This window comes from Chroicocephalus ridibundus, chromosome 11 (genome assembly GCF_963924245.1).
Source record: "Chroicocephalus ridibundus chromosome 11, bChrRid1.1, whole genome shotgun sequence".
Classification (NCBI taxonomy): domain Eukaryota; kingdom Metazoa; phylum Chordata; class Aves; order Charadriiformes; family Laridae; genus Chroicocephalus; species Chroicocephalus ridibundus.
The window spans coordinates 21,327,504-21,338,220 of record NC_086294.1 but is presented as its reverse complement, the minus strand read 5'-3'; the positions used below and the strand labels follow the sequence as shown (position 1 = coordinate 21,338,220).

Sequence of the window (10,717 nt, the reverse complement as noted above, 5' to 3'; positions counted from 1 at the left end):
CCTCCACATCCAGGCAGCGCATTACAGTAGTGCTGGAAAGCTTCCAAAGCTGCAACTAGTAATTGAAGTCACACCTTGTCATAAAACTATGCACCCTCCAGGCCTGTTTAAAAATTCAGGCTACGAAAAGGATATATACTGTGATTGCTTCTCTATTTGTTATCTTTTATATATATTTTTTTTTATTTCTGGTTGGCTTTTAAAAAGCTCTCTTGAAGAGGAGGCAGTAGGATTTTGGTTTTGGGTTGGATTTCTTTTCTGTTTGATGAAGAATATGAAAAAAAGTATTTATGCATATTTCATTTCTGGTATGATACCGGTGTTTTAGTATCCTGAGCTATCACTAGGACATCATTGTTCTAGGCACTGTTGAAAAATACTCTGATCCTGACGACGTTCATGTGGCGCAGATAAATATGTCCTTTTACTTAGCTGTGAAAACGCATGGTGGTGCTCAATCCTAACATTAATAAATGCAAAGTAGTAAAGTAATTTGACTAAGACCATATAATTACAATTCAGAGCCCAAACAGCATAATCTTTTTTTTTTTTGTACTGAGGAGTTTGTTTTGTGGTGGTACTCTCTGAATTTACACTGTGGTAAACTAGCAGAGCAAGGAGGAAGGAAAAGTAGTGGGGAAATTTTGAAGCAAATGCACGTTCCCTTTCACCTTGATGTGCACTCATCCTGGGATGCTCCAGGGTGAAATAAAAAAGTGACTGCATGTCAAATTGATGCCCGCTGGCTCCCTTCCAGTGCCTCATGTTCACAGCAAGCATTTCTGAGCATTTTGAGGAATACACTCCTGTGCATAACTGCAGAAGCCTAGGCACTCATTTCCTAAATTGCTGTTCGTGCTGCATATAAGAGAGCAAAATTCCCCGTAGCGACTCGGGGATGGTAGGTAAGAACACTGTAAAATCATCATTTAAAGCTGAAAACTGTGTGGAAAGCTCAAAAGGTTGCTTTGAGAATTAAGAGATGGATTAGATCACATCTCTGGGTGATCTAAGGAGTTAGCGAAAGGTGATGACATTGCAGGCCTGAGAGATGCTAAATATTTGTTATATTCAGTGTCTTTAATGGTGGAGAGTCAGTGTGGATGTCAATGTGATGCAGGCTATGAATGGGCTAACATCCCAGATTTCAAGGTTTTGCAACTTCTTTTTTTTTTTTTCCACAAATTGCTTTTTGGTTCAGAAAACTCATTTGAATATGTGCCAGTCTCTGTACCCCACTTCTAAACTGAACCCACGTTAGGAAAAAATCTAGAGCAGAGCTCATATTTTTCACTAGAAATAGAAGAATCCTTAAAATACAGCTTGGTACCAGTGAATTTTACTCTTAATCTGATTTATGCTTTTCAGTTTCCCCTCTTGACTCTTTTTACTATTCCCTGCAATTCATTATCATTTATTACTTTTCTCCAGTCCCTTTTCTCTGTTTTATAATTTGTTCTAAGCAGGCGGTAAAAGCAATGATGTCTGAGAATGTCCGGCTCCTCAAGTCTGTACCCCCCAAGTGGTTCCAGCCCAATGCAGATGTGTGTGCAAGCCTCCTGTGCTGTTCATGACCGCTTCAACGTAATACAACAGCCAGCATGGTTTACTGGACACTGCCATCACTGTGCCCTAGAAATGCTGCGTTTGAATGCGAGCTCTGATTCTGAGGCACTGTGTGACTCTGGGCAAAACACTGAGAGCTGAATTTCCAGTGTTCAATAATGTGATGCGCTTTAGTAGCTGGCAGCTGAGCTGGAGACATGGAAATGTCTCAAGTTTGAAATGAAACACATTTTCAAGTTATCACTAATACAGTAAGTCTCTGTCCCGGCTTCCTTATCAGTAAAGTGGAGGTTAGAATGATGTTTATACAGTTTCCTTACAGGAGTTTTTTTAGGATTATTTAATTAATGTTGGCACTGTGAGATGCTGTACATACTAGAGGTTTGTACCAGTATACCATATGATTCTTCACTTTCTGAATGCAACTGTTATTCTTCTGCCACTATTCAGCCCAATTATTTTTATTTTATTTACTTCGATTCTTTGTATTCTAGATTATGCCCCACTGGCAAGGGAGCTTGGGAGAGAACTGTGATTCTTTTGTTTGCGGAACAAAACCTGATTCATCACTTTCCTTACATCACCACCCAGCTCTCTAGCTTCTCGGCACAGAGATTGGTATGGCTTTCCTTTAGGTAAGTTGTAAATCACAGCAGCTGTTTATTTGTTTGGAGTCAGCACTCTCCAGTGTTATGAAAGTGGTAAAAATATATGTAATCATATGAGATATGTAATTATCAGAAATACTGCAGAAGTGGTTTCCTGAAGAGAGTGAAAATAAATACGAAATTGAGAAACTGGAACTAGCTGAATTGCTAGAAAGAGCTCTGAAAAGCAGTGAGAATGAGAGGAAAAATGAGGGTTGATGGGAAGCAAAGTGATTTAGCAAATGGGGTCACAGATAGGGAAAAGCAGGATAATTTCTGAGATGGGGCTACAGAGTAAGAGTAGGTACATCAGAGAAACAGATGAACTGGCTCTGTTGCTGTTGTACCCAGTAATGCTCCCAGTTCCTGTGTCTGGGTATATGTTTCTGCAGGAATTAAAGTTCATGTGTTCCTTTGTTTAGTGACTGGGATAAGATGGCAAGAAGAGAACACACAGGCTTTGGGGGCTGTCTGCCATCAGTATTATAAGGCATACACACGAGGCACCAAATTAGGTTTCGCAGGCAATATTAATTTTTGCATTATTTAACTTTTGTCTGACATTATGCAATATGACCTACTTGTTAAGACATTCCTTTGCTTTAACACATGTATGTATGAATATTTCTTGAAACAAAGGCTTGTAAAAAGCTTCCAATAAAACTGCCCATGTTATTGTCCACCTTAGGCATGCAATGTCCTTCCATGTCAGTGTTATTTTTCTGCTCTTGAGAATTCTTTTGAGGGATTTTCTTTGTAAGCAATTTGGGGTGCTGGCATTTGTCCATCCGCACGGATAAATCAAGCTTCCACATTATCCGAACTCTGAGAAGGTCTTTTGAAAGTTTTAATGAGATGTCACCATAGTGGCCCCTTCAGTCCTCAGTTGCTGATCACTGAAAGTTTGGAATCCAAACTGCTCTGTTAATAATGAGAGATAAACAATCATTGAATTCAGAATTCTTATCCACCCAGTGTCAAATGCAGGAAAGGCTTTTAAAATTTCAGAAAACTGAAGCAGAAAGTTGAGATGCTTTTAAAAAGACATGCCTGACAAGACAGTGGTAACACCACATACCTGAGCTGCCTATTAGAAAACCTGTGCTTTTGTGAAGTTAACACGTTTTCAGAATTAAATGCTGAGCGATGACAGCATGAAATGAGCGATGACAGCATGCTCTAGTGGCAAAGATTGTAGGTTGGTTGGTTGTGGGGTTTTTTTTGGTTTTGTTTTTTTTTGGTTTTTTGCCTTTTTTTGGTGTGTGTATGGTTGGACTCGATGATCTCCAAAGGTCCTTTCCAACCATGAAGATTCTATGATTCTGTGAAATAAAGGTGGGGTTCAGTTATTTGCTTGCAAACTGAAGTGGGAACTTCGGTGATTTGCTACAATACTTTCATGATATAAATACTTCTGAAATAATACTAGAGATTTCCGCTCCATCTCCTATAAATAGCTGTCGCTGTCTACATTTCTCACTATGTATTTGTCTCTCTCTGCTGCTTGCCATCTTTCTTGTCAAGCAGCACTGAAAACGGGCAGTAGAACTTATAGGTCCTGCACCATGGCCCCTCACCTCAGTCAGCATTGAACCAACAAGCCCACAAAGAACAGAAAAGAAGTGACTCATGATTATTTTTTTTTTCCAAGTAAGGCATGAAAATACAAGTAGGCCCTAGAAATGAAGCTGAAGTTCTTATGCCTTACATGACAGCTGGTTCAGATGCCGTGTGGCAAGTAGTAGTGAGCCATGCCGCAGTCGTGAGTAGGCTGAGCCAGGCAGAACAACAGGGTGGCTGGAGTCTCGTGAAGTTGCTCTTTTCCTACGTTCACTGCAGGAGTCCAGGGTTTGGAGCAGTGAGTTTATCCCAGATACAACAAAAGAATTAGGTGATGGTGTCATGATTAATAAAAGTATGCATAAAACAAGAGTTGCAAGCCCTTGTCATGCAGGGACCTGTTAAGCGACAAAGGAGGAAACTAACTTCTTAGGAGAGAAACTCAGTTGACGAGAAAAGCCCTGTGCAGGAGGGTCTCTATAAACCTTAGAAGACTGACCACAGCACAAAATGCTTCTGAGTAATAATCACATGTATATGCATGTCCTTAGTTTGGCTGGATATGCGTACTGTTCTTTCTAAAGGAGAATTACTGAGTTCAGGAATCCTTGCACGAACTGATAGCTTTAAACTAAAAGCTTTAAAATAAAAAAGCCTGGTATTTTTAAAATAGCATTAAAATCTGAAGCTTGTGAAAAATTGTATCAATAATCTGAACTCTATGGTGCCTGAGCACAAGCTTCCATGCAGGAGAGCTCCGTCAGTTGTGCCGTTTGGTCTCCTTCCTGCTGAGCTCTGGGCTGACGGAATTTGGGTGTTTGGTTAACACCAAATACAACTACCCGAGTACGCAGCAAGGCAGAGCCCTGCCACAGTTTTGATAAAAGTTAACACAGACACATTCAAACTACCTTTTTCTTCTGGTGTTTTGAAAACCTTTGGGTTCTCAGACAAGGGTAGTTTTGCAAAGCAGAGTGTGGACAGACACCCTAACCCCTTATTTAAGGCCAAGCATTGTTAATACCTATGTCTGTGAATGCTCTAGTTCTCATTAGAGATGGAAGGAAAAAAGCAATTACGAAGCTGGCTAACCCAACCCTTGTGAACTACAGGATTTTCCAGTTCAGTGTATTCCCTTATTCTTCACTGCAGTGAAGTTTTTTTCACGTCCCAGACAACACGACTTTGTATTTTTTCAAGTATTAAGGTAAAAAAACATTACTTTTTTTGGGTCACAATTTTTTCGTTAGCACTTAGGAATGCGTGCTAGGACCTGGCCGTGCAACCTTTGCAGAGTGAGTAAATATTAGCGAGACTTCTCCTGCAAGGGCCGTGGGTGCAGAGTGCGAAGCATCAGCTCCTTCCCGGAGCCGCGTGTCCCCAGCGCAGGTCTCTGGCTGAAAAATGGCAATGGCAGAAGAACAAAAAGTCTGGTATTTTTCTGGTTGATCTCACAACAAAAGTGACTATAGATTCTGCACCACACCACTGGGAAAAACAGATTCAACCTCAGTGTTTGAAATTAATACAGCATTTTTGTGTTCCACAGAATGTTATTAAAATAGCAGAGCTGCCTTTCAAGCATCTGCCCAGACGCTACCTCCAATTTTGCCAGACGACTCTTGTGAGTCACCTTCCAGACTTGCAGCAGCTGCCCCGACGGGTCCTCCACGTCCCGGGAGAACCCAAAACCAACCCCAACCCCCTGCTCTCCCATCGGAATTTAACCCCAAATCTCTGCCTCTTCGGGAGGAGGGAGGGAAGCAAAGGGTAACAGTCTGGCGAGAGGGCGCCCAGCGCCGCGCTGCCCCAAGGCTAAGAACAGAGATCCGCGGAGCGCAGCCTCCCCAGCCAAATTCCTCCGCCTGAAACCGCGTTTTCCACCCCGAAACCCTGCGTTTTCCCCTCAAAACGCGCAGCCCGCTGCCCCCGGGGCGCGCTCGCGCCCCCACGCGGGGCGGCGCTGCGGGCGGGGCGGGCGCATGCGCGGAGCGGGGCGGCGCGCGCGCGCAGGCAGCGGGGCCATGGCCGCCCGTCCGCGGGGCCGTGGGGTGTCGGCGGCGCCCTGAGGCGGCGCGGCGCGGCCATGCTGCCTCCAGGAGCCGCTCTGCCGCCGCCGCCGCCGGGCACCCAGCCGCCGCCGCCGTTGCTGTGAGGCGCGGAGCCGGAGCAAGAGTCGGAGGAGGAGGAGGCGGCGGCAACCCCGCCGGCCCAGGTGATTCCCCACCCGCCGCCTCAGACACGCGGGGCGCGCTGCCGCGGCTCCCACGCGTGTCCGTGTCCCCACGTTCATGTGGCGGGGCTTCCCCGGCCTTCCCGGCGCGCATCGCCTCTCCGTACCCCGCCTCCGTCTCTCCCTTCCCTCCGCCCGCCGCGAGCGCGGCGGGGGGTTACTAGAGTTCAGAGGCGGCGGAGCCGCGCCGGACCCAGGGAAGGAGGCGGCGGGGGTGGGGGGGGTTGGTTTTCAGCAGCCCCGTGGGCGAACGCGGCAGGAAATCAGTCGCCGGTTTGGCGAACGAGCACGGAGAGGGGGTGGTAGAGTCTACCCGGCGGCGGAGCCGGGCTCGGGCCCGCAGCCCTCGGCCAGGGGCTGGCTGCGCTGGAGAGGGGGGGGTTGCGGGGCTCCCCGCCCTCGCCGGGGTCTGGCTCCACCGCCTGGTTTCCGCAGGTTTTCCCTTATTTTTCTGGTGGCCGGACGCCGCGGGCCGTTAGGGGGGAGAGCCGAGCGGTGTGTGCCTGGATCCAGGTGGGAAGGCGGGGGGGGGCGGTTATTCCCTCCTGGAGACCGGCCCTGAGGCATATGGTAATGCTTATGTAAGAAGCAGCCTCTCCGTAAGGCGAAGAACAGGGATTTTTTTTCTCTCTTTCCTGATTAATGTCACGTTAGTCGATTTTTAAGACCTTCTGTAGTCATTTAAAATAAGGTATGTGATGAGAATTTACAGTTTATTTTCTGTGCTCGAGAGTAGCTCTGTGCGCTAAGTACGCTTGTGACAGATGGTCGCTCTCAGAGCCGTGCTTGTCTTTTGGTTGTGCTATCTTTTTGGGGGTGTGTGTGGGGGGAACCTGGTGCATAAATAATGTGATTGGGAGAATAAAGTGGAAAAAAAGCTTTTTTTGTTGTTGTTTGGGGTTTTTTTTGGTGGTTGTTTAGTGCACGTAAGTGTCAGTAAGTGAGGGAGAATAGTAGACATGCAAAAAATGAGACTTCTGAAAAAGGATATTTCTGTAACATGTTTGACTCATAAACATTACCCATTTGTGATCTCATTCAAAATCTTTTTTTGTTTTAAAGTCCGTAGGTGTTTCTTCTGCAATTTTTAGTACAAGAGTTTCTGTTAACTTGTTTTGCGGGCTTGGGAGTTGGATACACTTAGTTAAATTTTTGTTAGGGGTTTTTTTGTGTGTTATGCACCCCTAGAGATCAAGCTTGGGAGGGGAAGAAAGAAATAACTTTTAATTACTCTCTTTGATTGCTTTTGCTTGTAGGTTAATGAAGATAGATTCAAATATTGAAAAGAATATTTTTTTTTAAGGTGAGAGCTGTTAAGCTACTGCACTCTGTAACCTTGGCTTATTTTTGCCACTTATCTTAAATAACGAGCTGCCCGTGCATGAGAAACTGTATCTTGTTTCTAGTTAGCAGCTGATTACCATAGTTATTAAAAATGTTTTTTTGAGCTATAATGTCATGAAAGGACTTAATTAAAAGTCATTAACGCTAGGAAATAGTTGTCTTTGACTGCCATTATGTGGAAGGATCGTCAAAAATCGTACAGAGCGACATAAAGCTTAATTGTGCGACAAAATGCAGGATTCACCTTGTTTATATCAGCCTTACGAGAGCTACGGGTGTGAGAGCAGCCTAATTCTGATGGAGACAGAAGCTGAGCAAGGTGTGTTGGAAGGAATAAGGGGGAATTCCTTCCTTTGGAGGTGACGGAGAGAGATGAGTATCTCAGTCAGGTTCAGCAGCCGGAGCCCATGGTGCAGATGCAGAAATAAGATGTGAGCGGATGGGTGTGCCATGGAAAACTCTGTAAGCCTGCTTAGTGTTTCATGTTGCACTCTCAAAAACATTCTCTTAAGCTGTTTGCTAAACCTGAGTTGGTTCCTTCCCCTTCACACAGACACGCGGGTTAGCTTCTTTCAGTCCTCTGGAACTTTTTATATTTGTCTGGTGATTTACTCTGTGAATCCATTTTTAGCTCCAAATACACCTGACCACGTTTGATGTGGTTACAGAGTGGACAGTTCACTGTCGTTTTGCTTTTTAAGTGCACAGTTGTGTCTAGCGCCTTCAGTACGATTCAGACGTTTGTGCTAGGTTCCCTGCCTTTACTTTTATAAGATTGCCTTTCATTTTAGAGAAGCCCTACTGCTTTGTAATTAGTTGTGTACTTGAAAGGAACGTTCAGAAGTGGGTACTTCATCTTGTGGAGTTCTTCTGGAAAAATTTCTTGGTTGCACGTCTTGGGTTTGAACATGTTTTAAAAGGGACTTTTCTTAAGCATTTTCACCATTTGTTTGATCTTTCTGTCACGCGAGTCTGGTACTGCAGGAAGCTAAGCTGCCGATTTGACAGGCCTGGAAACTGATGCTCTTTATTTACAGGACTCAAATAGCTAAGGCAGCAGCAGCAATGGAAACTTTATCAATACTGACCTAGAGAGATCTTGAAAGTCCTATTTTATATTTCAACTTCTAACCAGTCAGGTAACTCAGTTCTTGGCATTGCAGGCTCTAGACATAAGCGGTGCCTGTATCTGGAATGGCTAACAACTAGATGAGCAACTGTGGAGGATGAAATATATTTCATCCTGTCATGTGATTTCTTCCTGGTAACACACTTGGGTTGCAGGTGTGGTTTTTTCCGTGGGGCTGATGGGCTACGCCAGCTTCACTTGCGTGGCTGGTCTTGCCATGATGCGGCTCTCCGAGGTGGGCTGCCCAGACTGCATCATCTCGGGCTGTCATTAATGCTCTGTGTGCAGGTCCTCTGGGTATTCTATCCTCTGCAGAGGCGCTTTGGGATTGCTGCCCAGATTTTCTCAGAATGTGCTGATACAAACGTGGTTAGGCAGGCTTGTAGGTGTAGGCTTGCAAACATGGCTGTGACGGCAAAAAAGATTGCTGAATAACTAGTTAATAAACCAAACCTTGGACTGGCAAGAAACTGTGGAGTCAAAAAAGACCTCAGAGCAGTTTGGTTTGTTATTCAAGCTAGATTTTTTTCCTGGTGATTTTACTTAAAGATAGTATTAGTTTTATTTTTATTTTAGTGACTTAGATTCCTGTCTTTCAGGTGCCTAAACTGAACTCAGCAGCTCTGCGATCTGAAAACCAAGCAGCCCCTTTTAATGTGACCGGATTTGAACTGATCATATTAAAGCAGAGCTCTGATCCCGAAGGAATCCACAGGAAGATTTTTCTGCATACCTGCTGGATTTGTTAACCTTTGTTAACATGTGTTAGTTAGTCGCTGAGTTCGGTTCCCTGTTCTTACGTGCTCATTATGAAAAATAAAAGGCATAGGATGTTTTACAGGCTGCCTATAAATAATACACTCGCTATATAATTGAGAGTATACTGGAACTGCTCATAGTGTATCGGTGTGCTCCAGGAATAAATCTTTAAAGAAAACTTTAACTTCACAGCTCTGTGATATGTATCCTCATTTCCTGAATTGATTTTCTTCTCCCTCATATAAGACTCGCTAGAATTAATGAAAGTTATAAACGTAGGGTTTCATTTGTCTTCTATACAGTTAACTGCCTCTAGTTGGTTTTGTCCATTTTTAATATGCCTTTAATGTGAACGTGTGTTCACGTAAGTCCTTATGAACAGATAAGAGGTTGACCTAATTTGTTTTGCAGTAAAAGTTGTTTTTCGCAAAGTATGTTATGTATTTGTTTGGGATGATTAACCTTAGCTGTGCCTCAGCTCACAACTGAATGAGTCTTGGGTGAGTAGGAATTTAGGAATTAATTTGTTTTCTAGGTAGAAATAACAGTTATCCAGTTACACCACTGCAGCAGCTCTATAGCAATCCATATTGTTAGACCAGACGGGGGGAAAAAAGGAGGAAAAAATTCATTTGTTCTTGTTAACTTCTTACATAGCAAGATCGAGTAGTCTGTCTGCCAACTGACTCTCTCTAAACCTTAAAATTGAAGGCTAATACTCTCTGGTTATTACTTGAAATTACCCAACTACTCTAGTGAGCTACAAAAACTGGGTATTATTGGAAATGCTGACTGGATCCTAATGACTGTTACCGTACAGAATGCAATGTTTCACTGCTCTATTAGTACACTTGGTATGCTCGCTGTATCTGGCTTTCTCAGCAGAAATTTCTGAGTGCTGTCCTTGTTAGCCAACACTGAACTCGGCCTCATGTAAATTGTATGGGCCCAAGACATCTTTTGCTTTCCTTGCTGCTGACGGCGTGGGGAAGAGCTGTTTTGATGGATTGGTGACTCACGCGCTCTCTGGAGTTCTAGGGTTTTTTTTTTCCTACGGACTCACACAGGGAAATTCTTTTCGAAGTGCATATCTGATAAACCTTTTCATCTCTTTGTTTTCTCCCTCCCAGGCTGATGATATAAAGATCTAAATCTCTGAAGTAAGGGATTCTTCTGTACTTCAAATTCCTTTCTTTTTGTTCCCAAGAACAGGACAAGCATATAGAAGGGAGAGGTTCTGGGGAGTGTGTGAATGCAACCCAACTGATGTATCTTATTTTAGTTTTCGAACTGTGACATTGAGCTTTTCTGGAGTTACCAATAGGAGTTGTATATTTTGTTTTGGATTATTCCCCCCCCGCCTTCAAGATCTATCTAGCAAAGTTTACTCATAGGAAATTAAAAGCTTTTCCTGGTCACTTTTTTAGTTTCAGAATGTATCATTGAAAAATAATTTGAAGTGGAAGCTACACTACAGAT

At 43.9% G+C, this 10,717-nt stretch overlaps 1 protein-coding gene across 3 annotated transcripts in view; it reads left to right on the top strand.

Annotated features, from left to right (window-relative positions):
* Nucleotides 1-1,496: 1,496 nt before the first annotated feature.
* The window catches only part of RNF145 (ring finger protein 145), a 51,268-nt gene continuing 42,047 nt past the window's right edge, over nt 1,497-10,717 (top strand). Inside the window, exons 1-2 of one of the 3 annotated variants that reach the window (XM_063349564.1) lie at nt 1,497-1,817; nt 2,061-2,201. The gene's annotated coding sequence lies outside the window, so the exon portion shown is untranslated. Of the gene's footprint in view, nt 1,818-2,060; nt 2,202-5,848; nt 5,989-6,517; nt 6,698-10,717 lie in introns of those variants that run through there. The other 2 variants (XM_063349563.1, XM_063349565.1) reach the window with 2 other exon arrangements.